The sequence below is a fragment of the Salminus brasiliensis genome, chromosome 8 (genome assembly GCF_030463535.1).
Source record: "Salminus brasiliensis chromosome 8, fSalBra1.hap2, whole genome shotgun sequence".
NCBI classification, from domain to species: Eukaryota; Metazoa; Chordata; class Actinopteri; order Characiformes; family Bryconidae; genus Salminus; species Salminus brasiliensis.
The window spans coordinates 7,982,338-7,997,344 of NC_132885.1; the positions used below are offsets into that span (position 1 = coordinate 7,982,338).

General features: G+C 38.5%; 1 long non-coding RNA gene across 1 annotated transcript; it reads left to right on the plus strand.

Annotated features, from left to right (window-relative positions):
• Positions 1-2,872: 2,872 nt before the first annotated feature.
• On the plus strand, positions 2,873-12,186 carry LOC140560536 (uncharacterized). The gene is made up of 2 exons (XR_011979975.1): positions 2,873-3,342; positions 11,350-12,186. It is a non-coding gene; the product is annotated as an uncharacterized lncRNA (long non-coding RNA).
• The last annotated feature ends 2,821 nt before the right edge of the window (positions 12,187-15,007 follow it).

Sequence of the window (15,007 nt, forward strand, 5' to 3'; positions counted from 1 at the left end):
GCAAATTTCACATGTGGTTTGGTGTGTCTTTTCTTCAATGGTGGCTCATTTTCTACTCAGCCTCCCATAGAGAACAGCTGTTTCCAGAGGTCTTGATATAATCTGGAAATGGTCAATCATCACTGTTTCCACTATGTGGGCAGATCGCCCTGTGCCAACCCTAAGCTAGATTCATCCAACTCAATGATTTGACAAGCTTACTTAGCTAGTTTGCTTTGGCTCAGAGGGCCTACAGCCTTCTGATGTGCAAGCAAGTGAGAGCTGCAGTAGTGGCCACAACCAATCACCAACAGTTTTATGAGATCTTTTTGCCAATTAGCCAATAATTATAATGATAAACTCGATACAATGACACTCGTTTTCATTTCTTAGCCATTATGACACCCAAGTTACTCATTTTGACTAGTTTGACGTGCCTTTAAATCTAAATCTAGATATTCCTTCCTCCATGTGTTTGTGTGAGCATGCTTGTTAAAGGTGAGAACAGAGCTGTACAGTTAGCCTAGCAGCTTTAGGGCTTAGCCCACTCGGTGGTATCTGAGGACTGTTAGTTATGAATATGTGGTTGAATATTGCTTGCCAATCCTCAGCCCTTTAACAGTTCTTTCAAATAATAGTTCAGGTGAAGAGGTCTAGAGGTTGAGAGAAAATCTTAGGTGTGAGTGAATCAGGTTTGTCCAGCTTTAGACTAATTAGCCTATGACTGGTTGTGGCCACCATTGACACTCTTACCTGCTCACAGCTCAGAAGACTGTAGGTTCTCTAACCCAGATCAAACTGGCAAAGCAAGCTAGTCGATACAGTGAGCTGCTGAGATGTAGCTACAGGCGGGTTGAAGGTGGGCAGGGGGTCTTATGTCTAGTGCAGCACCACCAAGGTTCCTAGTGCAGTAGCATCTACTTCCTGCTCAAAGTGGCGCCATTCTCCCTATTCCAGTCAGCGGAGCATCATCATGCTTTGGGCCTTCAATCCAGTTTCCCGTCCTGGAAAACCTGAGCAGACGGTTTCAAGCTGAACAACCTCAAAAAGCTCCTCAAGGATCTTATACTTTTAACAGTGCATCGTAAAAAATGTGATGGAACACACCTGAGTAGTCAGAAACACCTGTGAAACGTAATGTCCCAAACATTGTGGTGTCCTGATATGAGTGGGGCTGTGTAATTTCATGGGGAAACTGACATGCATGCAAGTAGAGGGCCATATCAAGGAGAAATGGAGGGCAGTGTACATTTGAACCACCGTCATGTTGATAATAATAATCATAATAATAATAATAATAATGATAATAATAATGATAACAAGATTAATATATGAAGCAATTGCAACCTTTCATTACATGCATGTGTTTTAGTAAGACAGACATCGCATGCTGTGAGATGAGTTTGAAAGCACATGCCAAACCACAGAGCACAGGAAGTAGATTGAAACAAACTGTTGCTTGACCTCTTTCTCTCTCTCTCTCTCTCTCTCTCTCTCTCTCTCTCTCTCTCACTCACTCACTCACTCACTCACTCACTCTCTCTCCCGCTCTCTCTGATATCTGGTTGTGAAAGGTAAAAGGATGTGAGTTGACTGTTCCGCTGGCTTGTCTTCCACCGCAGCCCGGCTCTGCTCTTCTCCCTCTCATATTACGCCTCAAATTCACACTCTAAAGGACTTATATTATGGGAAATCTCTCATTCTGTGCGAGAAGGTAGGTGACTTCACAGCTTTGCCGCTTTAACCAAAGCCTTAACCAATAATTAAAAGCTTTACCAATGCAGGCTAGAGGCTGGTAGCCCAGTCAGTACTGTGAGGGACTGGTGAACTGTGCATCTGTAAATTGCAGCCTGTTGGTTCAGGACACTGAGCATTTCTTAGTTCTTTCTTTCTGCGTCTCCGCTGTGCTGCACTGCAGTAATCCTTAATTTCTCTGTGTGTGTCTCATTTCTTTAGAAAAGAAAAATCTAAAGAAGGAGGTAAGACTCTCTTGTATTTCTTCACTTTCTCCATTACTGTGAAATGGTTTTGGGGGCCCTTGACATGGACTAAGGCCTACATACAGCACATCCAGGGGCGACTTCAGCTTGTTTAAATGCCCCAGTGACCGCAGCTTATACTAAGGCCTGAATTTGAAAGTGAAACTCTCTCCAGTTTTTCTGCACATCATCACCAGATTGCTGGACATACCTGACATAGGTTCTCTCAGAATGGTCTGTCCTCAGTCTTGTGACTCTATTAAATATTAAACTTCTTTTAAATACTGAGGCTCCCCTGAAGAACACAAAGCAGCTTTATATGTGGAGCATCTTATTGTCAGTCTGACCGGGGGCGCCCCTGGTCAAATTGCTTGTGCAGCCTTTAAACTAAAAGGGCTACAAATGGGTCTTTGAGTATTACCATAGAAGAACCACTTTTGGGTCCAAAAAGAACCATTTTTATAACAGAGATGAGGGAGTAAATTGGGACGGTTCCTTAAGCTTTACACACATTCTTAAAAGATTCACACTCACAAGCGAGTGCTTCTTTATGGAACTAAAAGCTATTCTTTTGTGACAGTCTTAGAAACACTCACACTTTTAAAATTGTATTGCTGATTTTCTAAGTGTAAATAAGTTCACATCCTCACAAGTATGCACACTTTTTTTTTATTATACTTGTATTATTTTTACACTTTTATATATTTGTATTATCATTTATATTATATATATATCATTTTTATTATAATCTTAGCTGTACTTTTTATTATTTTATAGATTATAGATATTTTTTATTATTATTTTCATTATACTTTTTGTTATCATTTTTAATAAAATGTTTAATGTACTTTTAATTATTGTATACATAATTATTATTATACTTTTTGTAAAAATATTTATTATAATAAGGTAACTATACTGTTTATTATTTTATTCTTTTTATTATATATTTTTATATTATTACATAGCTCAAACTAAAAGAAATATGTTAAATAAATAGAAGGTGTGCTCTCTGAACTGTGCAGAAAAGTTTCCTGTAGAAAATGACTTACTTTCACTTATTTTCGCTTCAAATCAGCAAATGTGTCATTTGTCCACGGCGCCAAAAAAATTGCAAAACTGCAGATCGCTGTTGAAGTAAGAGATCTAATGCAGGCTTTATATGAATGAAGTGACATATATAGACTCTACTGACAACACTGGCATCAGTCTGAGGTCATTTGATATTTGGCACAGTATTACTGTATTATTATTGAATCTCTTGATTATGAAATTCAAACTGTGGCACCCATAATTAATATCCCTCTCTCTCTCTCTCTCTCTCTCTCTCTCTCTCTCTCTCTCTCTCTCAATTTTGTGGATATTTCTACCAGAAACAGATCAGGTGAGTCCAATCAGAACAACACCCTTACACTACACATAAAGCATAAAACAAATGAGTGTAAATGAACAATATTGGGACACAATTTTGACTGACAGTTAAATTTTATGTGTCTAAATGGTCAAAAACGATGTCTTACACATGTTTTGAACATGTTTTGTGTGGAACATGGCACAAAATGTGTTTATGCTCACTGGACACACCAGTGTTTCACCAAAAAAATCTAATTTACAGATCTCAGATTTCCCCCCTCACCCCATAGTCGATCAGCTCAAGACGCAAACGTTGCGTCAGAATTAGTAGATTTTGCTCTGGATCTGCGAGGCTAATTTATCTGCCTTGTATTACAGCAGTTATAACCAGTGCAAACTAAAGAGCTAAAGTCCAGTCACCATTCAACCAGCTGACTACAGGCTAAGGTTGTCAACATTAGACTTTTTGGTGAACCGTTGCTTTCAGGAGACAATGTGTTAGCTTAGCTATTTCTGTCTTTCTGAAGTGACTGTTTAAGACAATGCTAAACAAATAAACAACATAAAATACAACCAAATCAGTGTGGTTTTAAAATGAACAGCAACCACGCTTAAAACTTGGTGGCACGATGAAGAAAGCCAAAGAAAAAATATCCAGATATTCAGATAGTTTCAGTGCTTGACACACGCTGCTTGATTGTGCTGAAGATGACTTTTTTTCTCTCTGTACTCTGTACGTGTGTTTCATTGGTGTAATTTAAAGACATTTAAAATATTTGATATTGACTTTATTGACTATATTAATGTGCTCTGAAATCCTTCTTAATGATAAGGTGGTCTTAAGTGCAGTAGTTGTGCTGTTTGCATTGATGCTCAACTCAAACACATCAAAATTAGTCTTTCAGATTGATCAGTTATTGGGTGAACATCCACTCTTAAAAATACAGGTGCTCTAAATGGTTCTTTAAGTGATGCCATGAAAGAACCACCTTTGGTTCCAAGAGAAAGCCTGATTGGAATAAAGATGTGTGAGTGTGAAACACCTTCAAATTAGTAAATAACCTTTACCATAAGGTTCTTTAGACCTTTAAAAGGTTCTTCACCCTCATACATCTCTATTACAAACACGGCTCTTTATGGAACCAAAAGTGATTCCTCTATGGCATCTTCTTGGCGTTTCAAAGAACCGCTTTTAATAGCATGCAACATCCCAGCCAGCAGAGAACGTCTTAACAATGTTCAGCAATGGTTGGAGGAAGGTTAAGCTGTAATGTTATGGGAATAATGTTCCAGGAATGTGTGGCATGTTAGACCAAACTAACATTATGGAAACATCTGAAGTAACGTTTCCAGTATTAAAAACACTATAAATCAAATACAACACAATGAAAACATTATTCAAACTGAGGCATAATCACACTGAGGCGTAATATTTATTAAATGTCATAAAACAGGTTCTGAATTTAAGTAAAAATAAAAAAAGGTTGAATGATGAACTTGCATAATGTTTGAAATATGTGAAATGCCCATAATCAGCTGTGAGAATAAACAAATTAACAACGTCCAGAAAACTTGACAAATCCAACGTTCCAAGATTCAAAAGTTGTAACGTTCACATCGTTCACATTACTTTCTACTTACCAACAACACTTTTTTTAGCTGGGTTGTTTAAAAATAAAACTGCACTAGATCCATTTCAGCTTCTTACCAGGAAATTCACCCTCAGGCTCTTCCATGTGACGGGGTGGTTTATGAAGCTCTAATGCCACATGCAAATAAGGGAAAAGTGGTAGTGCCAGGTACCATGCAAACAGTGTAGTAATCCTTGTCAATCAATAAACATTTACATTACACAGATACCATTTCCTCTTAAAGTCACGGCATATCTGGCAGTGCATTTTAGTAATCTGTCCCAAAGAGGGTTTTAAGAGCAGTGAATCTCAATAGTGCTTAATTCTGACCTATTCTGAACCCAGTGGCTCTTAATGCATCTTAATGCATCAAAATGTAACTGAAATGAAGTCACATGATGGAAATTTATTGTGCAATGTGTTTCTTGGAATTTGGTAACACCTTCAAAACTCATTCCCTTTAATAGTCAGATATTATACTGTGTGTAGGTGGTAGCCTAATTAAAACTAGCTCAGTTTTGTGGTATCTGGTGTGTTTAGAGAAGGATATGAGTAAAGGACGGAAAGACCCTCAGATAAGATTACTGAGCATGGCGTGCTGAACTGCTGTCCTGTTTACAGCTACCTGGTTCATAGTTTTACATACTGAGGCTGTTTTCTTGTTGCCTTAGTAGGGGTTGGTTACAACAGGGATGTCTAGAGAGCTTAAGCCCATTCAAATTAGCTCCACAGGCCACACAGCCTCACTACTGTTTCTCTCACTTCAGGAACAATGATTCTTGATGACATATTTAGATTCTGTAACTGTCATCAGATGTGAGGGGGAAGTTTTGGGAGTATAAAAAGGCAGTATTTATGTTAGGCAGCTCTCATATCAAGGACAAAATAATGTGGAAAAATGGGTAACATGGAAATCTACATGGCAGACATACACTGGCAACTGAGATATTTGATGATGAGAAACATTAGAGAAGTGTGAGGAATCATTAAATATGTAGAGTAAACTGTCAAAAGGTTGCCAAACAAAAACCATGAAAGTAAAGTCAAATATTCTAATTCGAATTCAGTGGAAAAACAGTACATTTACAGAAAAATAGAGTTTATAGTTTTTCCCAGAATTATTAAGATCAAACACCTTCAACACGTTGACGAAACTAAAGATTCGACATAGAAACACAATTATTTTACAGATTATCCCAGAATGATTATGATCAAACACCTTCAGTAAACTGACAACACTTCAGCAGCAAAGTTAACAATCTGCCAAACACTGAGAGAAGAATTCTGTGGTATTGGTATTTATGGTTGGCTGCCTGGCCTCAGTGTTGTAGGCTGTAAGAGCAAGTTACCAGTATCAGTGAGTTAGAGTGTAACTATATGTTGACTGCTTTTTATTTTATTGAAGGTGATTTTTTGTAATAATTCAGGGAAAATCTGTAAATGAATGTGGAGTGTTTTCCTGTAGAACCTTAAATAAACAGAAAAATCTGGATATTAGGATATTAGACTGTGTTTTTGTTCCGCTGCCTTCGCTGTCAGTCGCTTGGCTGTTGTCTAAATGATTCCTGCCACTACACTTCACTTCCCATGTTATTTTGTCTTTGATTTGAGAGCTACATAACATTAACACAGCCTGTGCCTCTTTATAGTCCCACAATTTAAGAGAATTGAAATATACCATCAAGATTTAATCACCTTACATAAACAATTCTGTAAATTATTGTTTATTTACTGAATTTGAATTAGGAAATTAGCAAATTAGCATTTGCTGGCAGTTGCTTGCCCATTTTTTTTATTTTATTTTTTTGACAATTGTTTTTTACTGTGAAATTACAAAGAAAACAATAAATCAGAATGGACATAATCCATAATTATCTGCATGTTTAATAACAGATTGTTATTCTACTTTTACACAAATTCAGAAAAGTACTGTATCAAAATATATGTATTTAAAAAAGAAATAAATATAATTTGAAGTAATACATTATCTGCATTTAGCAGACACTCTTATCCAGAGTGACTTCCAAGGGTACTCATATTACACAGGTGGGCCAATGTAGTGTTAGGAGTCTTGCCCAGGGACTCTTATTGGTGTAGCACAGCACCCAGACCAGGAATCGAACCCCAGTCTCCCACATGGTGTGGTAGCTCACTGGCAGGTAGTGGTGTTATCTGTTGCGCCACACCAACCATGAACAGCCTTTTTATACCCCACAGTAAGCACCCAGATTTAAACTGGGGACCTCTTAAACTGCAGTCAAATGCTCTACCACTGAGCTATAATTTCAATTATTGCCGTTATACCTAAAACAGTTCATTTGCCTGTAGTGTTACAAAAAAGAAATACTTTTCCAAAATAGAAGTTATAAAAAATTAAATAAACCTTATTTCAGTAGACTGTTTGAAAAACTGACAGACCAGGGCATAAAGTCACTTAACTGAGGGATTCCTTATGAGTTGGAAGAAGATCCTGTTCAAACTCAACTCAAGGCCCCAGAGCCACAAATTAGTCACTCCAGTGACCAGCCTGGGAGGGCTCCAAGCCACAATGTATAGACACCACCACCACAGGAAATGTCCCATCCACTAGGTAGAGTACCTCCAGCAGTAGGGCAGTGGAACATAAGGACCTCGATATGGTCACTCTGGTGGTGAGAAACGAAAACATCCAAGCTGCAATGTACAGACACTCCAGCAGCAGGCCTGGGAAGCCACGAAAGCCACGCTGCCGAGTTACTCAGGCAGCCGGACCAGGAAGCCTCACAGCTGCACTGTAGAAACACTCAGACAGGAAATTTCATAACCGTGCAGAACAGAAACGTCACTTTTGGCCAAGAGAGGAGCAGCAAAATAAACACGCAACAGCCTTCAGGTTGAGGAAACAGCTTTAAAAAAGGTTGATTCCTCATGCAAGGTTTGGAAGGTATAGACGTTTAGGAGGGTTGTGATTTTTGTAGTGTGTAGTTGTTGTAGGCCTTCCTGTACTGCTCAGACTGCGAGGACTGGTGTGAAAGTTTTGAATTGTGACTTCTTTTCTTTGTGACTTCGTTTCGAATACAGTGTTGAGTGCTTGCTACTTGAAAGAAGGCCATACCTTTTCCGTTGCATTGTGGTATCCTAGGCTGGCTCGTAGAGCAGTGAGCTCACCGCAGGCATTTAGTTCAAGGTTTCTAGTGTTTACAGGCAGGGTTTGGTTTGGCAGATCCACCCAGGTATTTATCTTCTGTGTTAAAGAGCAAACCAGGTTTTCTTACTCACCTTCTAAGGATGCTTTTTTTCTGATTGATGAGTCATGAACAATAGTCTTCCCAGCTAACAGAGAACATTACAGGAATGTTTTAAACATTTCCCCGGGAGGTTATCCTGTAACGTAACAGGTAAAATGTTCCGGGAACGTTCTGAAAACATTGGACAGAGCAACGTTCTTCTAACCAAAAAATTTATTCATTTTTTTTTCAATTTAAATTGATCAATTCAAATTCAAATTTTATTTTGTGTTTTTGGAATCATCAAATATCACATATACACTATATGGACAAAAGTATTGGGACACCTCTTTCATTCATTGTTTCTTCTCAAATCAAGGTTATTACAAAATAAATGATCCTGCTTTTGTTGGAGTAATTGTCTCTACTGTCCAGGGAAGAAGGGTTTTTTGGAGCATTGTTGTGAGGATTTGATGGCGTTCAATGACAAGAGCATTAGTGAGGTCATCCCCAACTGCCCAACTCATCCTAAAAGTATTGGATGGAGCACCATACATCCATCATTCCAGAGAACACAGTTCTTCCACTTCTTCCCTCTTGCAATAAGTTCATGTTGATCTTTCTGCCAACAGAATAGGACTACTCGGAAGAGTACTTCTGTACAGGGACTAGACAATCTGTGTGTATGTGCATTTGCACAACTGTGTCAGCATCATTGACTGAAGTAAAAGTGCTGTTGATTGTGTAAAATAAAGTCATTGGTGGAAATGATCTGAAATGCATCTCAGTGAAAGTAGAGTAGATTCTGTTCCTTAGTGAGTCAGGGTAGAAGCATTAACTAACGCAAAGTTATTTGAGGACACAGGAGTACATGTAACTATTTACTGCACACTTCTGTCAACACAGATAAAGGGTGCGTATTAGTGCTGGCTGCATGCCACTTGCACACAGTAACCACCTCGTACAGCCGGCTGCAAACTACAGATATCATCAGCTGTCAGACTTGGCCTTTCTGTTTTTGTCAGTGAGTCAAACACAACCCACCATAACTGCCAGCAAACAAGTGCTCTCTCTGCACAAAACTGGCCATGAATACCTGTTATCAGAGGTGTGTACAGTACCCCAACCCTTCCTGTTCCTTAGTTGGAATAATGACTTAAAATGAAAAAGTAAAGTACAGTACAAAATGTTATGTTGTATGTCCAAATGTTTGTGGACACCCCTTCTAACGAATGCATTCACCTACTTTAAGTTGCACCAATTGCCAAAACATTTGAAATGGTGAAATTAGTATGGAGTAAGATGTTTTGTCATTGGCTCCGCCCCCTCAACTTATTTACTGTTTATTCTTATCTGCAGGTTAAAACTCCTCTTAACACATGGGGGGAGTGCATTCTTGTTCTCAGACACCTGACAATAGAAGGCTGTGGTGTTGATGAGATTCAAACTTGTCATCTTGTGTGTATTGACAAGCAGGCAGTTAGAAAGTTGCACCACTCTAGAGCCCATGTAAAACCATGAGCATTTCTGTGTCCAATAAAAAGGAAAACAGGAATTCACTCTGAACTGAGTGCTTTCACAGCTTGCAACCGGCCCTACAGTCTAACTGCTGCTGACCTGCATGGGAATAAATAGTAAATACTCAAATAGATTAAGTCTATCATACATATAACTGGATATATCCCACAAATTATTCAGCTAGTTTGAGTTAGGTGAATATTTGTGATCATTTTTCAGATCTTTAATTGAATCGACTTATAATAATTGAGTTAAGTTGGTTGCCATTGGCAAATGGATAGTGATTGGCCCAGGCAAGGTTAGAACATATATTTGGCAACATATATTTGCATACTGGTTGTGTCTCCCCCCCCATTCACTGTCAGTGTGTAGCCATCCCCCTATGCTACCCCTCCTTAGGTATGCAGTAATATTTTATATGATGGTTGGTTGTCCATCCTCAGTGTTCAAGGCTATGAGAGCAAACACCATTTTTATGTACTGCTGAGATTGGCTCGGCTCTGAGCTGGCTCAGTACTGCTGTGTTCACTTTTGCATTACCATAAGATCATGCCCACAGTGATTCTTGCAAATTATTAATCGACAATTAAGGAATGAAAGAAATGCAAGACTATTCACCTTCAGTTCAGATATGTAGATGAAGAATGTAGCTATTTACCGAACAACTCTCTCTATTATTAGCATGGATCAATTTAACGGAAGATGACTGGTCTACAGGGGCAATAAAAGCATGACAGGAAGACATGCAAGATCTTTTTTAGCTCAGACACACAGACCACAGCACTTTATTTAGTCTTATTGGTGATGTATGTAGACAAGGCTATGACAAAGTAACTAGCTCTTAATGTATTAAGAGTATATTAAGATCTGCTGAGCTGGGAGGCAGGCTGTCACTTGAAGCAGGATTTTCGTGTTACATTACTTGAATCTGTGTGTTTGTTTTTCATTATTCTTGGTCGTTGTTATAAAAAAAAAGCCTTGTGTAAAACAGCGTGACACATTATTGTGGACTGATTGGGGGATTTCCAGATTTCCTGTGGTAGTGCAGGCATCTGCGACAGGTTATTTAAGTGTTCTTTGCGCAAAACCATAGAAGAACCACTCCTTTTAATCTCTAAGGAACATTCATTGGTTCAGAATGATCCAGTGGACCAAGGCGCTGCTTGCCATCAATAGCCGGGGCCAGAGAGAGCACAATTGGCTTTGGGTTGATGCCACTTCACTCCCAGTGTGATGTTGGTCAGCACAGGCATCTGACAGCTGTTGTATTGAAGCTGGGTAGCATCATGGATTCCCCAGAGCATGCTGGCTGTCTAGCAATGCTGCATCAGTGGCAGTTGCTAGGAATAAGGGGAGTTTACATGAATGCGGATTGGGTAACTGGCCTTCCAAATTGGGCAAAGGGATTAGAAATAAATAAAAATAAAATTAGAAATAAATTACAAATATAAAAAAAAAAATCCATAGAATAAAAAGCTAAAAAGAACCCTTTAATTGGCACGGACCCTTTACATGAACCCTTTTAAAATCACAAGTGGTTCTTTATGGCATCAATCAAAGAACCCTTTGAGGCTTTCTTATTTTACTATTAACACACACTAACCAAGGGTCCCCACAGGGGTCTCTTTGTGGATGTACCTGAGCCTGACTTCCTCTAACCTGTTTTTTTATTCTCTTGTACAGGCGTCACCTAAAGAAGATGTTCTCTACGCCACCATTGACCACGGTGAAAAAATGGCATCAAGGCAGCTGAGAGACTCTGGCAGTGACTGTGATTACGCCATAGTAAAGCTCCCCTGTGAAATAGCCAACAAATCCGACAATGACGACAACGCTGATGACTATGTGCTCATGAGCTGAGCTTAAAGACACTTTGCTTTTAACTCATGTAAATACTAGATCTTTTAATAGACAGTTCAATCTTCTGACTGCAGGAGGGCATGAACACGCCCGGCATGTAAAAGACTGTGCTATGGATCTAATTTGCATTAAGATCAGCTTGACTAAGCACGTCCACCACATCCTAACTCATGGCCCTCTCCTCCCCCTATTTAATACTGAGAATTTTTAGATACTCTGCTGAACTTGTGTGCCATTTTAATGTTATTTTGATGAATGTGTGGTTTTCATTCCTGTGCCTGAAATATAATTATTAAAATGTCCTACTTTTTTTTATGTAAACATGTAACATAAACATGTAAGCTTGTTTTGGGCCACATGGTCACCAGGGGGTCCCTAACAGCTTTTGGGTCACTACTGTGCTAATCTGTTGTTTAAAGAGGCTGATGTAAGTGGGAAAGAGTGACTGGTGTATCTGTTAAGACGGAACCGCTGATCTACATCACACCTGCAGAGCCATTTGGATCATATTACAGTGTATACAGATCAACATCCAGTGGCCAGTTTTTCTAAATATTGTTGTTGTCATGTCATGGTCATCCAGTCGATCCAGTCCACACCACTAGAAACTTCCAACATGACTGTTGAAAACTTGTAAATAAAAAAATAAGATATTATGTATTTTTGATTTAAAAGTCACATTGTATATATACATAGATAGATAGATAGATAGATAGATAGATAGATAGATAGATAGATAGATAGACAGATATATAGATAGATAGATAGATAGATAGATAGATAGATAGATAGATAGATAGATAGATAGATAGATAAAGGAAAGGAAAAGAGCTTCTCACTCTGAAGAAAGTAGTGAGATCTTGTCGGTGAGCTAGTCTGAAGAACAGAGCTCGGTTCCTCCAGATTTCTCCTGGACGCCCCCCAGTCCAGCCAGCACAGCGTGGAGGATGTGTTCAACTCCATCAGCAGCAGCAGCAGCAGCAGCAGCAGCAGCAGCTCACCTGATTTACCATCATTAAGCCCTGATTTACCACCAAACCAGGTGTTGATCTGAGGAGAACTCTAAATAATACTAGACTCCATGAGGAGAACTTTGGAGATGTTCTTATGATGAACACAGTGATGGAGAACCACCACCACGTTCTGTAGGAGTGTTATTATTAGTGTTTATTCTAATATCAGTGATTTACTGAGGGAATAAACTGCTCAGATATACAGCTTTTCAGTCTATTTTTTTTACAAAACCCTACAACACAGGGCTATATATATACAGTGCTGGTCAAAAGTATGGACACACCAGGTTGAATGTGGGCTGATCATCATTTTAAAAACCTTAGATCCAAATGCTAGGGTGACCATAGTTTTGTTTTCAAACTAGGGTACATGGGTAGGCTACGTTAAGCTAAAAAAAAAGTTGATTTGGTTATGTTAGACTATTAAGGCCGTTTACTGGTCTTTTTTTACTAGCAATGTGTATATATTAATCTACATTAGCACACTGTAGCTGCATGGCTTAAGAGGTAATAACACCCTCACTGTATATAAGAATATACAACATTTTTGTTTTGTGCAGTGGTGATAATAGTGTCTAAAAACAGGTGATTATTCACTGTAAGGGACTGTTTCAATGTGGAGGCCGATGGAAGCCCCTCCAAAAGGCTAAAGCCGGTCCTGAATGCAAATGATAGTAATAAGCAACATGTCGGAAACTTATGAAAAGCATGTCCACAGAGAATAATGCAAGGTGCTCTAGGAATAGAGAACGATGGAATTATGTAAATGTAAATATAAATATTTTTAATAAATACATGTGAATTGTAAAATGTTGGCTTGACATGTCTAAGCAAGAAGACCCACCTCTGAAACCTCAGGACTCTTGAGTGCTCTCTTTAATAACACCACTAACACTACCACAATCGTCCTAGAGATGGAGCCACACACTTACTTATCGGCTTATCAAAGGAAGCAAAATCTACCTCTATGACTCAACATTACACCCCCAGGAGCCAGCCAGCACATCTTTCAGCTCTACACGTGGGGAATCCCAAGCTCACACGATAATCATAGCAAAAGGTGTGGTATGGTTCCACTGACCTCTCCAGCGAGGGTGTGTAAGAGCAATATTTCTCACCATATCTGAGCATTTGTTTCCTATGACAGAAAAAAATGAGCACTTTGGGTGTCAGCACTCAGACTTACTGTAATAGCCATCAATATATCTACATGTCTACACTCTTAAAAGTGAAGGTGCTACCAAGGGTTCTTTAAGCTATGCCATGAAAGAACCATTGAGAGTGTAAAGGACCTTTAATTTGGTAAACAGAAGCTTTACATAGACCATTAAAGGTTCTTTACACACAATCTCTCAACTCATATAGTAAGAGTGTAGTATTACCACTACTCCTGCTGTAGACATCTATAGGCCTCCTATGGTACTGTACATGTAGGTTCTACTGTTAATATTTGATGTTAGAAAAACACTTACCATAGACAGGATTTCGGTTCTTTTACCTCTCGATTGTCACCTTCTTTCTTCAAATCTGTCTCCACTTTTTTTCTCTATACTTAAAAAAATGCATTTTTTAGTACATTACAATGATTTATATGCTTTTAACAAACACCAATCACATGTGTAACACACTAAAAAAAGACCAAACAATGGTTAGAAAAAGAGCCTTTTTTCTCTAACACTCTTCTATGCTGCCAGTGTTAGGTATAGAAAGTTCAGAGGTGCACAGTGTAGGTGTAGGTTATATACTATCTATATTTGTTCATCAAAGTCTGCAAAAAAAGCCTTTATACTCTGCTAACCGTGCTCTGCAAATTATAAAGGAAGAAACCACGTGACTTTCAGAGGGGAACATTCAGAGGATGTCAAACGAAACCCACATAAAGAGGAAAAAAGCAAAAAAAAAAAAAAAAAAGCAAACTAAACATTGTCTTGTTTTTCACATCACCCTTAAAAAACCTCAATGACAATCATATTCACATGGTTTCCTGGAGTCAGTACTCATACTTTAGAGTAAGTCTTTATTGTGCTGTTAAATAAGTGATTAATTATTATTGGTATATTAGTTGACTGTTCTTTAGGCATAGGAACTGATTCCTTATGCTTCAATAACTGATTAATAACTGAGTACACTGTTAACTGAAGCCCTAACTGCTGCTCAGTACAGCGTCTTACACTTCCAATCAACTAATCAACTCCTAAGTGTGTTCTCATGAAAACGTAACATGAGAACTAATTACTAGTACTTATACTGCTACTGCTACAGTGCTATGAGTTATTTAATCAATTAACAGCACATTATAATAGCTAAATAATTAACCAGACACTATGTAGTAATGCCTAATAAGCAGCAGTTAGTGAGCAGTTAAGGAGTAAGTAAGCTCTGGACTAATGATAACATAAGCTGACTGTTACCAGTGTATGAATCAACTGTGGTGCTTAATAAACAGTTAACTACTATAAAATATGCCT